Genomic DNA, 27,170 nt, shown 5'->3' on the forward strand with positions numbered 1-27,170 from the left:
AAGGTTGTAAAAACAGCTATGTATGTTGCACTTCATTGACATGATCTGCAATGTCACAACAGTAAAACAAAGTTTGCACATCCTATACTAGAACCCAGGACCAGCTGCACTCCAGACCTGCACTTGACCCCTGCTGCTACAGGATTACGTGCATGACATTCCCTATCTTAGCATTCATTGTAAAGCTCTTTCTGTTAATCACAGTCCAATTCTGCTTTCTGTGTTTGCACAATGGCCAGTAGTATTAATTGATATAAACTAAACATGCTAGTCATTGGTGACTAAATTGTAAGACATGCTGATGTCCCCCTCACCAGGCTTGACAAGGAGAAGATCACGGTTAGTTGTCTGTCAGGTGCCAGAATCCATCACATCATGTACACACTTAAGTCTCTGCACAACAGTTGGAAATATGACTCTATCATTGTCCATGTTGGTGCAAATGACTTGAGATGTACCTCCCTGGACTACATGAAGAGAGACATGATTGAGCTCTCAGAATATGTGTCCCAGGCACTTATGACCATAGACCTAAGCAGCATCCTACCTTCACCAAGAATGATACCACAATACCAGCAGAAAATAATTGACTTCAACAATTGGCTTAGTTTTTGGTGTCATTCCAAGGGGACCCAGTATCTGTCTGCCTGGGATGGCATGGTTGACAGGCCTCGATGCTTTGCCAGAGATGGCCTCCACCTGTGACCCCTGGGATTCTGGATTCTGGCCAAGGCTCTTGCCTCCCCCATTGTATCTTTTTCAGGCAATGCCTTAAAGACAAATCTTCCAACATAAAAGATCTGTCAAAAAGCAAACTGAAGGCCGTGATGCTTAATTCTAGGAGCCTTCACCTGAAAATGCACTCAATGGAGGCTGCCCAACCACTGGAAGATGCTGACAACTGTGCACTCTCAGAAACTTGGTTCAAGGCTGCAGAGAGCACCCCTGCCTTACCAGGCTATACCTCAGTCCACACATTCTGAACCCAAAATGAATTCTGGAAGACTAAGGGTGGTGGTGTCTCTATCTTCATTAAAGACAAGCACACCTTCAGACTAGTTTGCAAGCATGATGCACTGGAACTACTCCAGGTGCAACTGACAGTTGGCAAGATGCCCATCCAAGTTATAGCCATCTATAGAACTCCCTCCATGACTCAGGACACCCACTCCTCCTACTTGGACCTACTTGACTCCATTAAGGTACACCACTAACACCCTGATCCTTGGTGACTTGAACTACCCCACCATAGACTGGGTGAACTATTCTTACACTAATACACTCACCCAATGCTTACTTGACCATTAGTTTTAATGCACTAGACCAGCTTGTCTCATCCCCCACAGGGAGAGATAACATTCTGGACTTGGTTCTCACCAACATTGGTGACTGCTGCACCACCCCTATGGTAAGTTCTTCCCTGGTGAGATCAGACCATTCGTCTGTCTCATTTAAAGTTTCTATCCTGCCCACCCCCCCAGCCTCAAAATCTGACTACAACCCCCTAAGGGAGGGTATCAGTAGCTTCACACTGCCGCCCCCTCATAGGATGCAGACAACTATGCTGAACAGTACACAAATGCAGTATACAAGCACCTGTACAACTGCATGGACTCAGCCATACCCAACAGAACTAAAACCTGCTCCTCAAGGAAACAAAAACCTATCTGGTGGATATCCTCTATCAACAGGCTTTACAACAAAAGGAAGAAACTGTTGTCCAAGGGTAAAAAGGCACAAATTCCCCCTCAGGGGATGCAGACAACTATGCTGAACAGTACACCAATGCACTATACAAGCACCTGTACAATTGCATGGACTCAGCCATACCCAACAGAACTAAAACCTGCTCCTCAAGGAAATAAAAACCTATCTGGTGGACATCCTCTATCAACAGGCCTTACAACAAAAGGAAGAAACTGTTGTTCAAGGGTAAACACAAATTCCCTACTGGAAAAACTCCTTTCTTAGCCTCAACAAGCAAATTAAATCACTAGTGAAAGCCTCCAAAGCCAATTATGAATCAAAACTCCAAAACAAAGGGAAACCACAAAGCCTTCCTCAGTTGCATCAAGAACTTCCATGGCAAAGCCCAGGTTTGTTCTGAATTAGTTCTTAATGGTACCACTTACATTGATCCTGTTGACTTAGCCGACCTCATAGCAGATAGTTCAGTGCAAACTTCACCTCCGCCCCCCCCAAAGGCCCAGTTGACATCCCCGATACTTGTTCCAAACCTTACATCTCAATTGATCAGGTATTAAAGGCCCTATCCAAGGTAATGAACATGGCTTCCATGGGACCTGATAGTATCCCAGGCTGTACTCTGCACCACTCCAGCAAAAACTAGCTTCACCATTGAGCACCCTATTCAGCAACAGTCTAAGTACAGGATTCATTCCAGCAGAGTGGAGAACTGCCATTGTCATCCCCATGCATGACGATGGTGCCACTACTGACCCATTATCTTTACAAGTCTGATCTGTATAGCCATGCAGCCTATTATTATGGACCTTATAAACAAGGACATAGGCAATCTCCAAGCACTTGACCCCACCCAGTTTGCATTTGTCAAGGACAGATCTTGCCTGTTGAACCTGGTTGACTTTTTTGAGACTGTCACCAAGGCCTTGGATGAGGGAAAGTCAGTAAATACAGCTTACCTTGACTTGGCCAAAGCCTTTGACACAATCTCCCATTCAGCCATCATTGAAAAGCTAACAATTTGGCATAATTCCCTATATCCTCAGGTGGGTGGCCAACTAGCTCACTGATAGGACTCACAAGGTCAAAATAGGTGCCTCCATCTCCGACAGCAGACCTGTCACTAGTGGTGTTACCCAGGGATCTGTCCTGGGACCCCTACTGTTTGGCATCTACTTCTCAGAGGTCCAGACAAAGACAAAAGGCCTGTGGCTGACCAAGTTTGTAGACAACTGTAAGTTGGGTGCTGTTATTGACTCCCCAGAAGATGTTAACATACTAAAGAGGGTCTCACAGCAACAACTAACTGGTACCAAAGTCATGGCCTTAAGCTAAATGCAAAAAAATGTATTATCATACAATTCTGAAAAATCACGGCCTCTACTGATTGCCACATCAACAGTAACTCCTAAGCACACAACCTATGGTGAGAGACCTGGGTACAGAGGTTGACAGCAATCTCAAATTTGACCATCATGTAGCAGCAGTGACTAGAAAAGCTGTTTACTTGGTTCATCTCATAAGTAAAAGGATTGCATCAAGAAAAAGGAGGTTATTACCTCTCTGTACTCCTCTCTTATTAGGCCAATAATTGAGTACAACCTCTCTTTTGGTATGTACCTCTCCAAACACCTGCACCAACTGAAAAGGCCACAGAAATACCACAAAAAGAGAATCCATGGCTCTCAACACCTGTCCTGTGTGAACAGGCTCAAATCACTATCACTCTACTTGGTATCATACAGATTGCTCAGAGGTGATCTGTGTCTAGCCTACAAGGCAATCTCGGACCCTGATCTACTAGAGATGCTCCATATCCATAAGTCTAACTGCTGGTGCATTATACAGGCCTTTCTCATCCAGATAACACAGGGCCTACAAACCATGTCAACCAGGTTACTTAAGGTTAATCATTTGTTAACAGAGGGGTGGAGCTAGGAACTAAACCTTCTATTTAAGGGGTAAAATAAAACATTTCTGAGCTTTACCAGAAAGGCTCATCCAGACTCTGCTACACTTTGCTGTGAAGGAAAGGTTAGTTTGCTTTTATTTTTGTATTTTGTATATTTTAAATACTGTAGTTTGTTTTCTTTACCTTGTGTTTTACCTGCATTCTGCTTTAACAGCATATTAAAACTTCAAAAGAGACCACAGCTCTCTCTCTTCTGAGTCAGGCAGAATTTTTTTTTCCGCCCTCCCACCCAGTCATAGTTGTCTTGTTAAATACCACTGTCTTTCTAGTTGCCTGCCTCTTATGTTAATCTGACCATATATCTCATTTCCTCTCTACTTTCAGTGGCTTGTGTGAGTAATCACTAAATCAAAAACCCCTCCCCTTCAACTATTTAAATTTATTGGCCATCCTACTGTATTCCATAGTACCAGAATACAAATGTGACCACCCCTTTTAACCCATCTTGCTGTTTTAAAAATAGTAACTCTCCACTAAACCTTAACTTTTTAAACAGATAAAAATTAAGTTACCTACTTTCACGTCTACCTTCTCTAGTGCACACTGCAGTGTGCATTTTTTTTCATCTTACTTTTAAGCATCCCTTTGACTAGCACTTTCTCTAATACCATCTGGAAAGAACTAGGAAGCCTTAAACTGATACAAGCACTCAACTCTCCTTGTTAATAAGGAGAAATTAATAGTAGGCACTAAGCAGCCCATAATTGCAAAGTACCTTGCTAAGGTAAGGGAAAACAGTTCCTGTACTTTACAAAAAAAAAAAAAAAAAAAGCATCAAACCAGGCATGTCCAAGGGTCAGCTTCCAGTGATTTCTCCTGTCCACCTGGTGAATCTGGGCATACTGGGGCAATGCAGCAATTGCCTCATGTACACAGACAACCCTCTCCTCCTACCACCAAACACTACAACCTGTGAGAGATGCACTTACATAGCCAAAATGGAAGCAAAGCTCTCTCCACCCAAGATTGTGCTAGACAGTCAAGAGGAGAAGGTTAACACCCACACTACACCTCAAGCAACACATAGCCCTTCTAAACCCACACCACCAACACCCACATATAGCAACACTAAATCCACATATGCAGAGGCCCTTAACTGTAACCTGCCCAAGCAACAAGGACCTCTGAAGTTGAAACGCAAACAAACACCAATCACAACCAAAGTGTCACATAGTTCAAAACACCTGTGTGCCACCCAGCAACAGCCCCTAAGGCAAGACAATGTACCTAACACTTTAGTCATAGGTGACTCTATAGTCCGGCACACTGATGTCCCTCTCACCAGGTTGAACAAGGAGAAAATTACAGTCAGCTGTCTGTCGGGTGTCAGGATCTGCCACATAATGCATGCAATCAAGTCACTCCACAACAAGTACAAATATGACTCTGTCATTGTCCATGTTGGAGTGAATGACTTGAGACGTACCTTCCTGGACTACATGAAAAGAGACATGGAAGAGCTCTCGGATCATGTGGTCCAGGCAGGTATGACCCTAGCCCAGAGTAGCATCCTGCCTTTGCCCAGAATGATACCACAATATAAAGACAAAATGATTGACTTCAACAATTGGCTAAGCTTCTGGTGTCATTCAAAGGGGATCCAGTATCTGTCTGCCTGGGACAACATGATTGACAGACCATGATGCTTTGCCAGAGATGGTCTGCACCTGTCACCTCTGGGATTCAGGTTACTGGCTAAGGCTCTTGCCACCCCTATAGTGCCTTTTTTAGGCAAAGTTCAAAGAACAAAACCACCACTGTAACAGGTACAAGCATGCAAAATCTGAAGGTAATGCTACTCAATGCTAGAAGTCTAAACCTCAAAATGCACTCTCTCGAGGCACTCCTAAAAATGGAGAACATCTATATCTGTGCAGTAACTGAGACCTGGTTCAAGGCTCCAAAGAGCACCCCTGCAATACCAGGCTACAACTCTTACCACACTTTTCGGCCACCAAAGCAGGACCGAAACACTAAAGGTGGAGGAGTGTCAATATTCACCAAGGATATTCACACCACCAGGCTAGTTGCCCAACACAATGCGTCTGAAATTCTCCAGGTGCAACTAACACTAGGTAAGACTGCAATCCAAATTGTAGCTTGCTACAGATCCCCCACCATACACCAAGATTCTCACTACACCTTTCTAAACATACTGGAAAATATTAAGATAGAACCAAACACCCTAATATGGGTGATTTCAACTACCCTGCCATTAACTGGGAAAGCTACTCATGTACCAACACCTTTGCCCAACGGTTCTTGGAATTTATAAATTCCAATGCCCTGGATCAACTAATCCATAGTCCCACCAGGGGCTCCAATATCCTAGACCTGGTCATTACCAACATGGGAAATTGATGCTCCACACCTACGATCACCCCCTCGTTAGTCACATCTGACCATAAAAAGAACAGTGGAAAGCACTCAAAAAAAACCAATAAATCTGTAACAGAGTGCAATCAGCCAGAAAGAACTCTCAATGCTTCTTTCGAAAATTTAATGACACAAAATGGACATCTACATTAACACTTTTCAATCCACAAATACTCTCGTGCGTTTTCGTCCAAACAAATGGACTTCATCAGACAACTGTTTGTAATTAATTGGGCATTTAAATACAAGCATTCATTTAGACACTGACCAATTAGACATGAAAAAAAACTTTTAAATGTGCAAATCAGGCAATCCTAACCTCATGAATATTTAATTAATTAAAACTGCTCTAACCACTGTATTACTATTTGTTATATAAAAACCTTGACAACATCTGTAATAATATCATAAAAAGTTCAATTGATAATTATATATCTTAAACCATTAATAAATATGAATAAATAATATAATTTAATATAAATAATTTCATAAAATGTATGTGAATATGTATTGTCTTATGTAAAATCTGGCTATTGACGCCCTCTAGTGTTAAAAAACTCTTAGTACACTTATATTTTGTTTGCTTTTAGCTTTAACAAAGAAACTATACTTAAAACATCATTTAAGCCAGGCTTTTTACCTGCTTCTAGATGTACCTGCCACCACAGTTCCCTACTCTCCAAAATCTCTTCCCATATACCACCCCTGGCATCTTGTTTAACTTGTTGAAGGACAAAAAACTGGAAACTACAACCCACACAATTCCTATTATGTTTAAAGAGAGCATTTGTCTCTTTTTCTCTTAAAATATCATAGGAATGTTCATACATTCTTTTCCTTAATTCTCTTTCAGTTTTTCCTACATAGTAGGAGGGACATTTGTCACAAGTTGCCAAGTACACCACACCTTTAGTATCACAATTAAAAAAAAAAATTCCTTTTAATCAATATATTTCTGCTTTCTAAAAAGATTTCACTTTTGTTACTAATGTAGGAACATTGATTACACCTACCACATTTAAAAGTCCCTAACTTTTTGTTATTACTTATCTGTGGTGTGTTCTTTTTCCTTTTCTCTAGCATATTCTTTAAACTTCTGGAGTTTCTATATATTATTTTTGGTTTAATGTTGTTAATTTCCTCTATATCAGTAAGGGCCACAAATTTATCCCATTCTTTTTGTAGTGTATCTCTAAAATTGTAATTATACATATTATATTCCACTATCAGGTTTCTTTGGAACTGTTCTTCTCTAGTTTTAAATTTATTTTGTTCCTCTTGAAATGTCATAAAATCATTTATTCTTATAATAGGTCTAAATCTGTCCCCCCTACCTTCTTCTACTTCTCTTCTTATATTGGTCACAAAATTCTTTGGATACCCCCTTTCTATAAACACTTTTTCCAGTTTATTACATTCCTTTTCAAAATCTTCATTTAGACTGGTCATTCTCGATCCCCTCACGAATTGTCCCTTTTCTATGTTTCTTTTGCAGTGCAGGGGATGGGCACTATCAAAGTGCAGATAGGAATTGCAATAGGTGTCCTTTCTAAACACCCTAGATTCAAAGTTTTGTTGGTCTTTATTCTTACATACTTCTATATCTAAATATTGCAATACCTCTGAACTAATATTATAAGTAAATCTAAGAAAATTGGTAGTGTGACCAATATATTCCATGAATTCTAGAAACTTTTCATGTCCCCCAGTCCAAAAAATAACTATATCATCGAGGAACCTTTGATACAGTAGCCATTCCTTATTAAAATCAGAATTCAAGACAAAATTCTCTTCCCATTTGGACAACACTATGTTGGCGTATGTAGGTGCACACGCCGCCCCCATGGAGACTCCTTCTTTCTGTTGGAAATATTCCCCATCAAATAATAAAAAATTATATCTTAATATGGTATCCATGAGGGCTACTGATAGCATTTTCTCATTATGTGTCATAGTGTTGTCCAAAATTGTGACAAATGTCGCTCCAACTATGTAGGAAAAACTGAAAGAGAATTAAGGAAAAAAATGTATGAACATTCCTATGATATTTTAAGAGAAAAAGAGACAAATGCTCTCTTTAAACATAGTAGGAATTGTGTGGATTGTAGTTTCCAGTTTTTTGTCCTTCAACAAGTTAAACAGGATGCCAGGGGTGGTATATGGGAAGAGATTTTGGAGAGTAGGGAACTGTGGTGGCAGGTACATCTAGAAGCAGGTAAAAAGCCTGGCTTAAATGATTATTTAAGTATAGTTTCTTTGTTAAAGCTAAAAGCAAACAAAATATAAGTGTAGTAAGAGATTTTTAACACTAGAGGGGGTCAATAGCCAGATTTTACGTAAGACAATACATATTCACATACATTTTATGAAATTATTTATATTAAATTATATTATTTATTCATATTTATTAATGGTTTAAGACATATAATTATCAATTGAACTTTTTATATTATTACAGATGTTGTCGAGGTTTTTATATAACAAATAGTAATACAGTGGTTAGAGCAGTTTTAATTAATTAAATATTCATAAGGTTAGGATTGCCTGATTTGCACATTTAAAAGTTTTTTTTTCATGTCTAATTGGTCAGTGTCTAAATGAATGCTTGTATTTAAATGCCCAATTAATTACAAACAGTTGTCTGATGAAGTCCATTTGTTTGGACGAAAACGCATGAGAGTATTTGTGGATTGAAAAGCATTAATGTGGATGTCCGTTTTGTGTCATTAAATTTTCGAAAGAAGCATTGAGAGTTCTTTCTGGCTGATTGCACATCTGACCATAAGCTAATCACCCTTAACATCCACATCCCACCCCCACCCCCACCCCCCAGTAAGGAAATCTCAATAAAAAACTTCTCCAAAGCCAACTTCATGCTACTCAAGTCAGAAGTGACAAACTTCATGACACCCAAGCAGATGGGAGCTGAAAGTTCAACTGCTGAATCCTACACTAAGGCACTGTACGAGCACATCCACTCATGCATAAATCGTGCCATCCCAAATAGAACCAAGATGCTCTCATCCAAAAAAAAGAAGCGAATCTGGTGGTCCCCTCCATAAACAAACTTTACAACAAAAGGAAGAAACTGTTGCAGTAAAGAGGAAAATTCCAGGATGCAAAAAACTTCCTTACCAGCCACAGTAAGAAACTGAGATCCCTCATAAAATCCTCCAAAGCTAATTACAAAAATAAAATTGCCAGAGATTCCAAAGACAACAACAAGGCATTCTATAACTATGTCAAGAATCTAAATGGCAATGCTCAGATCTGCTTTGAGCTAAAATAGAATGACATTAAATATACTGATCCCAAGGATATTGCCAATATCCTGGCAGATTGATTCAGTGCCAACTTCACCCCCCCTCTCACCCCCTAAATGGCCCATCTCAATACCGGAAGATTGCCAAATTCCGGTAATAACGGCCACACTGGTAAAAAATGCACTCTCCAAAGCTAAGAATACAGCATCCATGGGACCAGATGACATCCCGGGCTGTGTACTGCATGAATTACAATATGAACTGGCACCTCACCTAAGTGTCATGTTTAATCATAGCCTCACCTCAGGTTTTGTGCCCAGTGAGTGGCGCACAGCTACAGTTATCCCACTCCACAAGGGAGGATCCACCTTGGATCCCGGAAACTACTGTCCCATCAGTCTGACAAGCCTTATCTGCAATGCCATGGAGCATATTATCATGGAACTTATAAACAAAGACTTTGGCAACCTTCAAACACTGGACCCCACCCAGTTTGGGTTCGTGAAGAGACGATCTTGTCTCCTGAACCTGATTGACTTCTTCGAATCAGTCTCCAGAGCCATAGACAAGGGTGAGGTGGTCCACACAGCCTATCTAGACCTTGCCAAGGCCTTTGACACCATCCCCCACTCTGGAATCATAGATAAACTTACTAAGCTGGGCATTAATCCCTGCGTCACCCAATGGGTTGCTAACTGGCTTACTGATAGAACCCACACTGTAAAAGTAGCCGACTCCAAATCCAGCTCCAGACAAGTGACAAGTGGAGTACCTCAGGGTTCAGTCCTGGGACTGCTCTTATTTGGCATCTACTTCTCTGAAGTACAGGCCAACACTAGGGGACTCTGGATAACAAAGTTTGCAGATGACTGCAAACTGGGAGCCATTATTGAATCCCCAAATGATGTGGATACTCTACAAAAGGGCCTTACATAAACAGATGCTTGGTGCCTGAGCCATGGGCTCAAGCTCAATGCCAAGAAATGTATAGTTATCCCCTTTGGGAAAAAACATGTATCAGTGAATTACCATATAGGTGGCAGTACACTAAACACCGAAAGTTTGATAAGAGACTTAGGGACACAGGTGGACAGTGGTTTCACCTTCGATAACCACATCACCACAACAGTCAGGAAATCCTTCTATGTGGCACACCTCATCACTAAGGGCTTTTCATCCAGAAAAAAAGGAGGTCATTGTCCCACTGTACTCATCCCTCATTAGACCCATTATAGAATACAATGCCCCATTTGGTATGTACCTCTCAAGACATCTGCAACAACTGGAAAAGCCACAGAAATACCTCACTAAAAGAATCACAGGCCTAAAGCAGATGCCCTATGCTGACTGCCTTAAAAAACTCCAGCTATACTCTGTTGCATATCATCTACTCAGAGGCGATCTTTGCTTAACATACAAGGCCATGTCAAACCCAGAGCTGTTGGACATGCTACACTTAAAGAAATCCCAATCCCTCAGAGCCACACGCTCCAGGGATCTAAACCTTGTCATCACAATAAAAACAAAACATGCTGGAGGGATAGGTTCCTGACCCAGAGACTCCCCAGACTCTGGAATTGATTACCCATGCATGTCAAGTAGAGTGCTCTTTGGTCCTCTTCAAAAGGAACCTAGACAATTGGATGGGAGAAAGGAAATTCACCCCGAGGATCACGTCAGTTGCCCTGCTAGACAGGGGTCCAGGGAAGTAAATAGTGTGGGAAGAAATAGCCAGGGAATTGTTATGGCTAGGCTTGTATAGGCCCTAGGGCTGATAGCCTAGTACCAACCTATGAACCTATGAACCTATGTGGATAGATTAAAAGACATGTCACTGTAATCTGTCTAGTATCACATGAAGTGATGTCTGTCTGGCCTCTAGGCCAGTGTCTGATCATTACCTGGTGGGATTGCTGCATATGCAATATAATCTGATATAGCCAATGAAATCAGCATTGTCTGTTGAGCATATGTTAATAACAGTGTCCCACATGCTGGTGTAAAATGTTCTCTGTAATGCCAAGTAACAGCTCACAAACACACACACACACACACACACACACACACACACACACACACACACACACCCACACAGTTGACTGCAGTGAGAACAGAACTCCTGTCTATCTAAGTGCACAGATTACAGAACACAGTACTTAATGCAAGTGCTATGACACAAGTCTACATGTAAACATGGCTGCAGGTCAATTTTTAATGGATGACATCAGCAGTGCATGTTGAAGAACAGAAGTTGGGAGGCCTGGCTGAAATGGATTTGTATGCAGGTGCAAGTATCAAAATACTGGCAAGCCATGGCATTAGAATAGTAACTGTAGAATAACACGTCTACTCTGCTGACTAGAGACACACACATACCAAGCTGACTGCAGTGAAAACAGAACCCCTACTTAAGTGTACAGACTACAGAACACAGTACTTAATGCAAGTACCACAACACAAGTCTACTTTTACATGGTTACAGGTCAACTTAAAGTGGATGACATCAGCAGTGAATGCTGGAGAGAAGTTGGGAGGCCTACCTGAAATGGATGTATCCACTCCACAACTCTCTCTATATCCACTCCCTTACCCCGCCCACTCTAACCATCACTCATCCTCCTAGAAAACCCTACCTCACCAATTAGTCTCCTCTACTCAAGCTTACACCCACTACCTAACCCCACCCATATAAACCATTACTCTATACTACCCTCCCACAATTATTCAGACATACCTACTTCCAGTGCATAGAACGATCCTGCTCCTAAAAATTTACTTGCAACAACTTAGCAACTCTTAACTATCATCTTCATTTCTTTGCTTTTTCAAGAGCCATCTTTACAATGTTCCCAAAACCCATATCCTCCTCCACTCTACTACTACTTCTCCTCAATATAGTCTACATTTACTACCTCACCCAGCCCATATGTATTAACCACTCACAAGCTTTTCACATAACAATATATCTCAACTCACCTCCTATAAAATCACACACCACAATATCCCCCATCTTTATCCTATACAAAGCCATCTACTCTTTACTTATAAACTTATCAACCCTCAAAAACATCATACCACCATAGTAGCTAACAAATCCTTTATCAGCATAATAAAACCCAACCTAAACTCTAAGCAGTCCAAATACCTCTCCAACCTAACCCTTTATCTAATAACCACTCTACTATCAGGAGATATCCACCCCAACCCGGGCCCCTCCACCTCTTCCACCATAGATAAGTCTATACTATTCACCTCTCTAAACTCCCAAAGCATAGTAAACAAAGTCCCAAACCTTCATGCTTGGCTTACACATAATAAACCTGATGTCATATCTATCTCTGAAACTTGGCTAAAACCCCACATAAAAGACAATGAAATAACACCACCAAACTACTCAATCATCAGAAAAGACAGATCCCACAAAAAAGGGGGTGGAGTAGCTCTACTATACTCATCCTCCTTGTTGGTCACCCCTTATAACAAATCCATCCCCAAATTCAATAATGCAGAACTACTCCTATCACTACTACAACTCAATAAATACAAGCACATATGTATAGCCTCCCTCTACATCCCCCCTGGAGATAATATTTCCACACTTGAGAATATCCTATTCTGGCTCTCCACCAACATTAGCAATGAAATCATAATTTTGGGTGACACAAATATCAATTGGTCCTCCATTCAGTCTTCCACAAACCCACTTAATATCAACCTTTATAACTTCTCACAGCTAAATAACAACATAACCCGCCCCTCAAAAACTCCTTCCAATGGTAGCAACCTAGACTGGATTTTAGTCTCTCACCCTCATTATTTCTCTTTTAGTGGTACACTTCCAGACTCCCTTAGTGATCACCTACCCATCTTCCCATATTGACTCCCTGCACCTTTACAGAGAACACATAATTATATTACTACTCGCAACCATAAAAACTTCAACCCAATAGCTTTCTCTGACTCTCTAAAAGTAATTGACTGGAACATTCTAAAAACTTTACCTCTAGATTATGCTGTGGCCCACTTCAACACAACCTTCTTAAACCTCCTAGACTACCATGCTCCTTTAAGGACTAAAAGAATAAAACTAAAAACTACCCCTTGGCTAACCAAAAACACACTAACAGCCATGTGACATAGAGATAAAGTCTGGGCACTTTACCAGAAAAATAAATCTCCACTCATCCATAATGAATTCAAAACACTTAAACAAAGTAAAAAAAGCTTATTATCACCAATCGACAAAACTACTTTTCCATACTCCAAAATACTAATAAAACAAATCCTCAGAAATTCTGGAAAGGAATCTCTACCCTTATCAATCCTGGCAAAACAGTCAACCCCAGCCCAGATCCCAATGCTTCTGACATGGACTTGGCTACACAATTCAACTCTTTTTTCATTAACTATACTTCCAAACTAACCTCTTCATTCTCCAACACCACCGCATCCTCGACTTCACCCCCATCCTCCTCTACTAACACCCTTCCCTCCACTCCCATCACCACTCTCACTTCCTCTCCAATACCACCACCCTCTAATACCCTATCTCCCCTTTCTCCACCTTTCTCACTAAAACCTATTCCCACATCTACCATTAAATGCCCCAGACAATATTCCTTCATACTTCCTTAGCATAGCTGTAGAAGCCATTGCCTACCCTATTAGCATTCTAATCAACCGCTCTATCCAAGAAAGCATAGTACCCCAAATTTGGAAAAAGGCCTTCATCATACCTTTGCATAAAGGTGGCAATAATAACAATACTACAAACTTCCGTCCGATAGCTATACTGTCTCCCATCTCTAAACTCCGAGAAAAGTATATCCATCTGCAGCTCCTACCTTACCTCTTAGACAATCACCTGCTGACTCCAACTCAGGATGGTTTTAGACTCGGCCATAGCACTATGACAGCCCTACTCTCCTTCTTAGAAACTATAAATAAAGCCCGGGACTCTGGTCACATTGTTTCTACCCTGCTACTGGATCTCTCAAAGGCCTTTGACACTATCTCTCACAAACTGCTTTTAACTAAACTCTCCCAGCTTAACTTATCTCCTTCCTCACTGAACTGGTTCTCCCATTACTTATCTAATAGATTTCAAACAGTTAAATGGAAAAAAGCCACCTCCTCATTTCTTAACACCCCAACTGGGGTCCCCCAAGGTTCCATATTGGGTCCTCTTCTATTTAACATATTCATAAATGACTTCCGCAATTCTATCCCATTCTCTAATATCATTCAATATGCAGATGATTCAACTATTATCTGCTCTGCCACATCCATCCCAGTACTCCAAAAGCTTACACAAGACACATTCTCAATCACTGAATAATGGATGAAAGAAAACCACCTAGCACTTAATGCCTCTAAAACCAAATTAATGGTATTTAAACTCATCTCTATCAAAACAAACTCTTTTTCAATCTCTAGCAACAACAACACATCCTTGGAATTGGTGCCAGAGGCTAAGTTACTTGGGGTTCAAATTGATAGTCAGCTTAAATTCAACTCCCACATACAACTAAATATCAAAAAAACTCATCAAAAACTAGGCATGCTCTACTGACAACATTGTTACCTTACACCCCCTACTAAAATTATTCTCTCTTCCACATTCCTTATCCCCTCTCTTCTATATGGAACCCCACTCCTGACTAACCTACAACCGTCCCTCAAAACTCAACTTTCCTCATGCTACAATAAAATAGCCAAATTCACTACTAGTCATAAAGCATCTACCCACCACTGTTCTTATCTCCACAAACTAAAATGGTTAGAACTACCCAACCATCTCATCTATTCTCAACTTACTCTTGGTCATAAGCTCATTTTCAAACCCTTCCTTTGTCCATCCCTTTCCTCTGCCTTTAAAATGCACCTTCCCAGCAGAGTACTCAGAACTAATAACCAAAACCTAATTGAATTATACAAACCAACTCGTCCCCCAGGTAAAAATCTCCTATCCTATGGTCTAGCATGTCTCTGGAACTCCCTACCTCCAGCCATTTGTACCACTTTCAACCACTTTATATTCAAAAAATCTCTTCACTCTCATCTACTAACCCAGTGGGAATGCTCTTGCACCCATCCATCATAATTCTATACTGCCTTACCTCCTTCCTCCTCCTTTCCATGAACTTCTTTGCTTCTGGCTCTCCTAACTAAAAAAAAAAAAAGTATTACTTTTTTCCTTTAGCTAGCTACCAAAGACATAATGGCTTCTCAGTATCTCTATTGAAATGTTTCCATTTTCTAGTCTGTATCATCTGTAATGTCACCTGAATGTTATACTCTAACTGTATAATTTTGTAAATATTGTAATATGGATCTCCCTTTTTCTAGTTTGTATCATCTGTAATGTTTCATCACCAGTATGATGCTCTAACTGTGCAATTTTGTAAATATTGTAATACGTATCTAAAACCTAAAGAAAAGAGGAGGTGGAATAGCCGTCTTATATAATAGCACACTTAACATCATAACTAACCCTATACAACCACCCCAGGTCTCTAACGCTGAAATACTAGCTCTAAAAATTCTACTAAATAATCATAAGGGCATTAACCTAATTGTCAGCTATATTCCCCCTGGGAACAATGTAGAAACACTAGAGGTCATTCTACATTGGATAGCCAACAACTACCCCCAAGAAACCATTGTCCTGGGCAATGTTAATATTGACTGGAACCAATGCACAGCACAGTCCAACCCCATCCCTGTTAACCTACATGGATTCTCTCAGATAATATCATCTACCACACGTACAGGTAACAATAACCAAAAAGAGAGTATACTAGACTGGATACTCACCAACAGTCATCCCCAGAACTATATGTCTGGAACTCTCCCTAATGATCTTAGTGTTCACCTGCTCACATACATCATGAAAGACAAAATTAATTGTACAAGCTTACCTATTTATAGGTCTATCAGATCCAAGAAAAACTTTGACCCAACTAAATTTCATCTTGAACGCAAATCATGTAACTGGACAAAACTAAAGTTCCTTCCCCCTGATGAGGCAGTGTCATCATTTAACAATTCATTCCTTACTATACTTGACTCGCATGCCCCTAAACACTCAATAAGAATTAAAACTCAACTAGCACCCTGGCTAACAACAGACACCAAAACCAAAATAACAACTAGAGACAAAGCGTGGGATAAATGGCGCACTACCAAACTACCCCTAGATCGTATCAAATTCCAACAACTTAGAAATGAGACTAAAAAAGCCATCATACTAGATAAGAAAAATTACTTCTACAATCTGCAACATAAACATCAGAATAACCCTCAAAAGTACTGGGCAGGCATAAATAAACTTCTCCAACCAGGCAAATCCACTACTCCGACCCTAGGAACATTATCTGACAAGAGCCAAGAAGATATAGCCAATTCATTCAATACTTTCTTCACAGAAACCATCCAGTCATTAGCTAACCAACTTTCTCCTCCCCACACTTCTATAAACACTATACCCGACTCACCACTCTCTTTTAACTTCCAGCCAGTGTCCACATCCTTTATCAGATCCCTTTTGAAAAAACTGAAGCCAACCACCCTTTCAGACGATCTTCTGCCAGCTGAATACCTGCAAATTGCTGCAGATGTCGTAGCCTACCCTATCTCAATCCTAATTAACAGAACCATAACTGAGGCCTCAATCCCCTCAATTTGGAAAATATCCTATGTTATTCTACTCCACAAAGGAGGTTCATCCACAGAACTATCCAACTATAGACCTATAGCCATACTATCACCACTTGCCAAAATTATGGAAAAGTGCATGCACAACCAACTAATGCTCTATCTAACCCAAAATAAACTACTCACAGACTCTGAACATGGATTCAGACCCCATCATAGTACAACCACTGCCCTCCTCTCTTTTACTGAAAACATTAATCTTAACCGGAATAATAAAAAAATATCCTCCGCTCTCTTCCTGGACCTATCGAAAGCCTTCGATATGGTAAACCATCAGTTACTTCTATATACTTTAAAAACCCTGTATCTAGATACTCCAGCCCTTGACTGGTTTCAAGCTTACCTCACTGGGAGACAACAAACAGTAATGTGGCAAAACAAGCTCTCCTGCCTACTACCAAATACCATAGGAGTTCCTCAAGGTTCCATATTAGGACCTCTCCTCTTTTCAGTCTTCATAAATGACATCCAAACAGTCATCCCTGAAGCCACCTGCATTCAATATGCAGATGACTCGACTAAAATATGTTCCAATGCCTCTCTTGCAAATCTACTAACTACCACCCAACATAGCTTCACCAAAGTCGAAAACTGGCTTGCCAACCATCTCCTGATCTTAAATCCAAACAAAACCAAGTTACTTCTCTTCTACCCAACCAATAGATCTCTGACTGAAAACTCCACTATAAAATCCAATAATGGGACCATCATCTCCCCAGACACTTATACAAAGCTATTAGGAGTAAACATTGACAATAAACTCAGATTTGATATACATATCAACCAAGCCAATAAGTCAGTCAACAAGAAACTTGGGACCCTATATAGAATTAAAGTCTTCCTTACCCCGAATGCCAGGGCAGCCACAGCCCGTTCACACCTTCTCTCTACCCTACTATATGCCTCTCCTGTCCTCACTCACCTTAACAAATCTGATCTGGCCAAGCTCTCATCCTGCTATAATCACATTGCCAGGTTCGTTACAGGCCTACCCTACAGAACACACCACTGTACTAACCTGAAAAAGCTTGGATGGATAGAATTCCCACACCTTCTTCACCAGTCCCAACTCATAGAGGCCTTCAAAATCCTTAAACAACCTGAGAATACCCCAGCACTAAAAAACCTAATGACTCCCTACTCCAATCTAAGCTGCCTTCGCTCAGCAAACAGACTCCTTGTCCAAACAACTAAATCTCTCAACCTAGGTGGTGACGCTATTTGCCAACACCACTGGTAAAATATGGAACTCTCTCCCAAATAACATCACGCTTGCAACTTCTCTAAGTCAATTCAAAAATAGTCTAAAACTCCACTTCAAGTCACACTGGCTATGTCCTTGCTCAAACCCAGACTAGCTCTGTGCCATTAACTAAAACATAAACAACTAGCTAAGATGATAAGTACTTTATATACTGTGATAAAGAAATATGTATCCTGTCTAACTCTTTGTCATTATACTGCCTACCGTCCTTGCTAATATGTTATTAATGTTACATTTGTAGTAATCTCAGAAATAGTAATGGCAGTCTTGTACTTGTATGTAAATAGCCTATGTTTTTGTTAAGTTCTTTCAGCTCATTTACTGTACCTAATTATCAATGTAACTCTGTTGGAGCTTTTCTCCCCGGGCCTCCACTGAAAAAGGACATGTATCCAGTCGGACCATCCCGGTTAACAAATGTAAAATAAAATAAATAATAAATAAATATGTAACCCTGTTTCTGGAGCTTTTCTCCCCAGGACTCCATTGAAAATGGGTTCATCTTGGCCCAATGGACTATCCTGGTAAACCAACTGCAAATAAAATAAATAAATAAAAATAAAAAAGAAAATAAATGTATAGGGTGGAAGTATCAAAATACTGTCAATTTATGGGACTGGGGTGGTAACTGCAGGATACTTGCTCTTCTGGTAAAAACACTCTCACACACACACACACACACACACACACACACACACACACACACACACACACACACACACACACACACACACACACACACACAGTTGACTGTAGTGAAAACAGAACCCTTACCTAAGTGCATAGACTACAGAACTCTGTACTTTATGCAAACACCAAGGCACAAGTCTGATTTGTACAGGACTGCAGATCAGCTTATAGTAGACATCAGCAGACCATGTGGGGCACAATAAGTTGGGAAACCTGCATAGGCACATAGGTTCATATGATATAATAATAATAAGAAGAAGAAGAGGTTCATATGATGCCAGTAGCCTAACAGCACTAGGGTGTGTAGAAGGCTAGCTGTGTAAAAACACAAGTATCCTTATTAAGCATAGTTGGATGTTTGAGTTTAGCAGAGCAAGGTTGTGAGCACCATCAAATGGCCCTGTTCATGAGGGAACACTCAACATTATATATTATACTTTGTAGCATGGTTGATATATGTCTGGAAAAAATACTGAGACCATAGGATTGTACTGCTTAGTGGGGGGAGGTAACACATGGATAACATATAGTTAGATTGTGCCCTTAGTTTGCAATGTTTCCACATGTAGTCTTATTTTACAGAAAGAAAATGAACAATAAACACCAATAAGAAAACATCATATATACAGTTCCATAGCACAGTAAGCAGCAGATTTGTGAGATGATTAACAAAGTGTACATGCATACGAGTTACACCTGTTTGCATATAGGTAAGTGGTGCACAAATGTGAGTCACATAGCTAATGTCTAACAAGCAGAATCCAACAGTGCCAAGCAATTGCATGTATAGGCAGGTGTGTATGTGTTTTTTGCCAAAGTTAAAGCCATGCCAGTCCAGATAGCAGGAATATATTTACAGAACTATAGTACACAGTCATACATTTGATCATAAATGTGATAATACATAGATTACTCTATCAGTAAAAGTAATACTGTATGAAATATCCTAGGACCATGTGTATGGCAGTCTTATACTTACACATGTTGCCACAAGAATGTTGATGAAACAGTTGTCTATGTTGCACTTTATTGCTGTAAACTGCAATGTCACAGCAGTAAAACAAAGGTTGCACACTCTGTACTAGAGCCCAGTACCATCTGTATACCAGCCCAGATTTTCACGATGGCCAAGATAATTAATTGAATGTATCCATTTTCTATTTTTGGCTGTCTGCTTCCTAGCTGGTCTACTGTGCTTTGCACAAACTAGATAAACACAGCCATTCCCTGCTTCCACTGTTTGTGCTATGTGGTACACTATACAAAAAGTGCAATTAAAAATTAGAAGACTATGGAAAAAAAACTTACTAAAGGACACATATAAATAAAATAAGTGTCTGCTGTCACATATTAAGGTACTTTCTGTACAAATATACCTCTGTTTACTTGATTGCTGCACCAAGTTAAGAAATGCAATAAGAAGTGTCATAATATTAATAAAGAATACATTCTAGGTTCAGGACTTAACTTGCAAATGCAGCAGTTGACAATTTTATTTCAGAGGTAAAATTTCCTTGTCTCTTCTCCAATGGTATTGAAGTATTCAGGAAAAAACAGAATGTAGACCACATGAATGCTTTATAGCTTGTTGATTAGCACCATGGTGCTGAAAAACGCATGCTAATGATGTAATTAGCACCTGTGAATATTACCTCCTACTTAACTTAGTATGTTAACACCATTGGTGCTCATTGGTGCACAATGCACACCTCTGAGCTGCTGCATGCGCCTATGCTTAAATAAGGTAAACACAGGTAATCTTGTTATTACTTTCCTCATTCCTGTGATACCATGCAGCTTAAAAAGGGAAGGAAAGGTTCCAGATGCTGTACTAGAACCCAGGACCATCTACACTCTAGTCCTACACATACATGCTTTGCCACAAGAAAAGTTATATTCAAGCACTGAAAACTTGACATTCATTCCTGCATTTCCCGTAGTTGCATTAAGTGCCCAATTATGCAAACAATAACAAAATGTTTTTTAAAACTTACTTAAAGCAGACAGAGATGACACATTTTAACAAACAATAAGGAGGATAAAACAGACCTTGCGAATTGTGCACTACTTACATGCACTTTCACACTTCACAGACCTGCATATAAACCTCTGTAAGTGTAACCTGACATGCCCTCCTGATGTCATCATTCACTGCTGCCATCCATTGAAAACAAACACTGTGGAAGTGTCTACATAAAGTGAACATCCCTACAGGGTTACATTTGTTTTGGATTCAGCAATTCTAATGAGTTTCTACTTTATTTGCATCTTCAGAATACTGACAGCCCTGAGTATACATGGTTGGTAACCATGTAGACAAGAAAACTGGAGGGGAGCCCAGTGTTGTACACACAAGGGATGGTATTACTACACTATATTTCAGCACAAAGGAATACAGGTTTTGATACAATTTGACTGTATTCCATCAGATGCATACTGCATATACTTACATGACAGTATGAGTAGTCTGTTTCATTGGGTTTACACTTTTAGTTGTCTACATTATTTATGAATATATTCTTTATTTGGGGTGGGGAGCACAGCTCCATTTATGTCATGGCACTTAAAAGGGATTGTTGCTATTGTTACTATAATTTTATAGCATCCACTCTGTATACTAATGTAATAATGTGCCTGCTGGTACATGTTAAGGTCAGTTATGTTCAAATCTGATCATTTTGCTTGCTCTTGTTTCCATGTAGACTGCTTTCCATGTGCATAGCAGAGTCTGCACAGTTGCTTTACAGCTTGTTGAATCACTGCACTGTGTTGGTTTGCTTCATTAAGATACAGTTCAGCTACTTATGCTGTAATTTTCATTCCACAGAAATTGCCATGTTTGCGCATGAGTGCCCGCTGCTACACTGAGTTTACTGAATCTAAAAATATTCACATTGTGGTCAAAATGACAATGTAGGCTTTACTGAGTCCCTCCCAGAACCTTGGGGTAAAAGTGGTTTAAATTATTTACTCTTTATTTCCAATTGCAAAGCCATGTGGCAACCCAGCTTCTAATAAACAGGTTTATAGAATGTATCTCCAAAGAGTCAGTGATCACGTGATGTGTGGTATGCTAGCAAAGACTTTAGAAAGATCTAGGTAGATGACACATATACCTAATCCCTGATGTAGTGCCATAATGATAAGATCATAGAATTGTTAAAGATGGTTCTATCTCTAACAAACTTTAATAACAAAACACAGCAGAGCTTTCGGACATAATCCTTCTTCAATACTAAAAACTTATAAAATTTCTTTCATCTTATATACAGGCCCAAAGTAGTCATGTGGTTAGCAGCCCAAAAATCACATGACCATAAGTATCACTCAATAAGGCAAAGTTAAAACAACACAGATAGCAATGATTCTATAGTACATAACAAAAATAATTTAAATAATTTAAAATTCAGCTTGCTAACATGATTAATAATCAAAGTTACACATAAAATTCATATTATAAAATTCATATTGTAGAAACAATATACATAATTATAAATTCAATCTACTGAGCTTAACCAAAATTGGTTTAAGGCTCAGCATACTGTTCAAACCAGGAGAACGGTCACCAGCAAACCTTAAAATCCACTCATATTCTTTAATTTCTAAGAAGTTATTTATATCACCACCTCTTGGGGAGGGGAAAACAATGTCAATGACCCTGAATTTAAAAACATGATCTTGTCCACAATCTAACATGTGCTTATATAAAACATTTGTTTCGACACATCTTCTAATTTCAGACTTATGCTCTGTAATCCTCTCTTTCAACCTACGAGTGGTTTTGCCTACATAAAAAGATTTGCATAGCACACAGGTAGCCAAATACACTATATGTGTTGTGTGACAAGTTTTCCCTGTTACTGGATGAACAAAAAGGTCACTCCCTGTGTCAAAAATATCTCCACAGCATGAACAATTGTGGCATTTACATGTACCATACTTAGAGGAAAGCATTTTCACAATGTTGGTAGAAAAATCCTTATAACATAAGGAATTATTTAAAGTTCTCATGTTCCTATAGGCAAATAAAGGTCTATCACCCAATAAGGCCTTTAGTTCATTTGAAGCCATTAGTATCAACCAGTTCTTAAATATTATTTGCTTTATGGATGGTGTTGTAAGACTATATGCAGTTACATATCTACTCACGTCCATACGCACATTCGTACTATTCATAGGTAAGGCATCTGACTCCGGTGGGTCAGATAGGAAGGTAGGAGCAAACTTAGTCTTCCTCTCCTGCATCACCTAATCTTTCTCCACAGAGAGTAGGACATTATCATATCCACTGGCAGAAAAATACGCTAACATATCCTTTAATTGTAACTCAAAACAGCAGTCATCAGTGTTAAGCCTACTCAACCTTCCTAACTGGGACCTCACAATACCTTTAAAGATGTGTGGTGCATGCATGCTATGAAAATGGGTGTATCTACCAGTACACACATCCTTTCTATGTGACTTAGTATTCATATGTCCATCCTTAAATATAACTTCTACATCCAAAAACACAATTTCAGTCTTGGAACAGCTCATTTTAAACTTTAGAAAGGAAGAAGCTCTATTCAAATAGTCCAAAAACATATTCAATATATCCAAGCTGCCCTTCCAAAGTAGGAAACAATCGTCTACAAAACGTTGGAAAAATCTAATATGTTGTCTATAAGGGTTTAGATCACTCAAAATATGCTTACTTTCCCACTGGTAGAGCACTAGGTTAGCATAGGTGTTGGCTATGGAAGTACCCATAGCCACACCAGTGAGCTGAAGGTACATAAGTTCATTAAAGAGGAAAACATTATTCTTTAAAACCACATCTAGAAGGCTACACCACGTTTCTATTTTACCATAATCAGGGTTTGGACATGAAGTCAAAAAATCTCTCAAAAGGTCAATCCCATCATCATTTGGTATGACCGTGAAAAGAGAGACAATGTCCAAAGTTACCAAATAATACTCATTATTAATCATTTGTTCCTTCTCAGTGTCATAGCTTACTCGTAACTTCTGTAAAAAATCAAATGTGTCACGTAAAACTGAATCACAATTATTCAAAAAAGGTTGTAACTGACCATGTAAATAAACTGACAGGGGTTCGGTCACCCAACCTGCTCCTGAGACGATAGGTCTCATAGGTGGATCCATGATTGACTTATGGATCTTAGGTATTCCATATAGCCGGGGTGTCACAGGACAAGGAACTGTTAAATAATTAAATAAATCAAGATCTATCTGACCCTGCAGCTGTAAGTCATAGATGACCATATTAACATACGATATACATTTTTTTACATCCATGCCAGTGATGCGTTTAAAAGCAGTAGTATCCTCCAGCAAACAGGACATAGTATCTAAGTATTTGTCACGTTCCATGAGCACCACTACCCCTCCCTTATTAGCTTGTTTAATTATTATTTCTTTACAGGAGCACAGATCTTTAAATGCTTTAAACTCATCCAGTGTCAAGTTGTACTCATTCCTTTTACTCTTATTACTACTCTCATACAATTGCCTAATTTGTACTGGGTGATAGACCTTTATTTGCCTATAGGAACATGAGAACTTTAAAAAATTCCTTATGTTATAAGGATTTTTCTACCAACATTGTGAAAACGCTTTCCTCTAAGTATGGTACATGTAAATGCCACAATTGTTCATGCTGTGGAGATATTTTTGACACAGGGAGTGACCTTTTTGTTCATCCAGTAACAGGGAAAACTTTTAAATTTTATGTTTCAGCTATTTGTCACACAACACATATAGTGTATTTGGCTACCTGTGTGTTATGCAAATCTTTTTATGTAGGCAAAACCACTCGTAGGTTGAAAGAGAGGATTACAGAGCATAAGTCTGAAATTAGAAGATGTATCGAAACAAATGCTTTATATAAGCACATGTTAGATTGTGGACAAGATCATGTTTTTAAATTCAGGGTTATTGACATTGTTTTCCCCTCCCCAAGAGGTGGTGATATAAATAACTTCTTAGAAATTAAAGAATATGAGTGGATTTTAAGGTTTGCTGGTGACCGTTCTCCTGGTTTGAACAGTATGCTGAGCCTTAAACCAATTTTGGTTAAGCTCAGTAGATTGAATTTATAATTATGTATATTGTTTCTACAATATGAATTTTATAATATGAATTTTATGTGTAACTTTTATTATTAATCATGTTAGCAAGCTGAATTTTAAATTATTTAAATTATTTTTGTTATGTACTATAGAATCATTGCTATCTGTGTTGTTTTAACTTTGCCTTATTGAGTGATACTTATGGTCATGTGATTTTTGGGCTGCTAACCACATGACTACTTTGGGCCTGTATATAAGATGAAAGAAATTTTATAAGTTTTTAGTATTGAAGAAGGATTATGTCCGAAAGCTCTGCTGTGTTTTGTTATTAAAGTGGTTTTTCCTTTTGGATTGTCTGCTTGCAGTACTTTGGCACTTTTGATATTTGTTATCTATCTCTAACAAAGTCATGTTGAGACAGATCACACAATGATCCAATATTATTTACAGACTTTATAAACAAAAGTAAGTATCTTTCAAAGGTCTTACTTTTAAATGATGTTAATTTGATTGATCTAAAACATTTTGATTACATCTGTTGCAACACTGTTATGAATTGGTATAGTATTTGCCAGTTTCCAATATTCTGGTGCAAAATAATCTTATGGATATTGATTAACTAAAGAAGATAAATAAGATAAAATGACTTCCCTTACTTTGGTCATGAAACACCCTGGTATATTGTCTGAGCCTGGACTGCTTTCTTCACATTTTCTAGACTTTTTAACAGTATCATTAACAGAATAATTGGCATTAAATATGGCAATATCACCATATTTACTTTCATTGGTTTTAGTGAGAAATGTATGATTGAAAAATACTTTGCTATCTAGGGATCATTATGTTTATGTTTACATGATTACTATGTTTAGTAATCTCATGAAATGATGGACCAATGCCTTTAAATCTTCTCTTATTTCTGTGATTGACATATAAAATTAAATTCTTATTACCTAGTTCTTAAAAATTCCATTTGCAATACTAATACTAAACTACACCTACAAAAAGAGCATATAATTGTTTTTTTTTGTCTTTTAAATTAACAAATGTTCTTATTTCATCCTTTATTAATTTACCGCAGAATTTCTTCTACTATTGTGCATTATTATTGCACTCTTGGATTTTGATAATTTTCTTATACCTTCCCACAGAGGAAACACAAAAAATACTTAATTAAATAAATTAATTTAACAATAAATGCATAAATAAATGTAATAATAAATTAAATACGTTTTAATTAATTAAATACAATAAATACAGTAATGCATTAATTCTTTTCTGCATATAAAGTATTTAGTATTGGATACTTGCAATCCATTTCAAATGCTGAAATATATCAACATATGCCTTCACTTAGAAATAGCAGCTTGCAGTTTAACATACCCAAAGCAAAGATGAATTTAAAGTATTCCTTCTTGATCTTATGATCATCAGAGATAAGGGAAAAGAGAATATAAATATTTCACAACATTTAAGCAGAATCAAGACATATGGGTAAGAGACAAGCTATACAATATGAATTCACATGAACTGATGTTCCCAGACAGTCTTTGGACCTGAATATCAGAATAAGCCTATGAACCTATAAACTTAAATACAATATTTTTTTGAAAATGGCCAGCTTTGTGATACATCAGGACCAGCAGTTGTAAACCCTTGTAGTAAATTGATGCCAATAATGTTACTGTCGCTCATTTTGTTAAATTTTCATACTTTATCTTATAATGGTGGACCTTTGTCAGATCAAATGCAAATGAAAACATAAAGCAACATGCCAGAGTTGCCCAGTAGATTTAGTTGAGTTATTTTTGTTATTTTATATGCAATATTGGTAAGTAATAAATCCATACTGCTGAGTTCACTTGTAGGAAAATATGTTTCTTGTGTATAATTTCTCAGTGATAACATGTCCATGTTATAGAAACCTCCTCAACAGCAGAAACATAAGTTTCATTGAATCATCTTATATTTGGGAAGTTGAAATAATCTAATGCTATTGAATATTAAAATTCTTAATGTTTGTTAGAACTGTCAACACATTTCACTTGATCAAGTGGTGAAAGTCTGAGACTTTTGTAACAAGTCATTGCAATTAACAACATTTTAAACTCATC

At 38.6% G+C, this 27,170-nt stretch overlaps 1 protein-coding gene across 1 annotated transcript in view; it reads left to right on the forward strand.

Moving 5' to 3' along the window:
- The window catches only part of SERPINC1 (serpin family C member 1), a 1,665,396-nt gene that overhangs the window by 1,481,804 nt on the left and 156,422 nt on the right, over positions 1–27,170 (forward strand). The window lies entirely within an intron of this gene.

The sequence above is a fragment of the Protopterus annectens genome, chromosome 10.part0, assembly GCF_019279795.1.
Source record: "Protopterus annectens isolate FY-2018-M chromosome 10.part0, PAN1.0, whole genome shotgun sequence".
Lineage (NCBI taxonomy): Eukaryota > Metazoa > Chordata > Ceratodontiformes > Protopteridae > Protopterus > Protopterus annectens.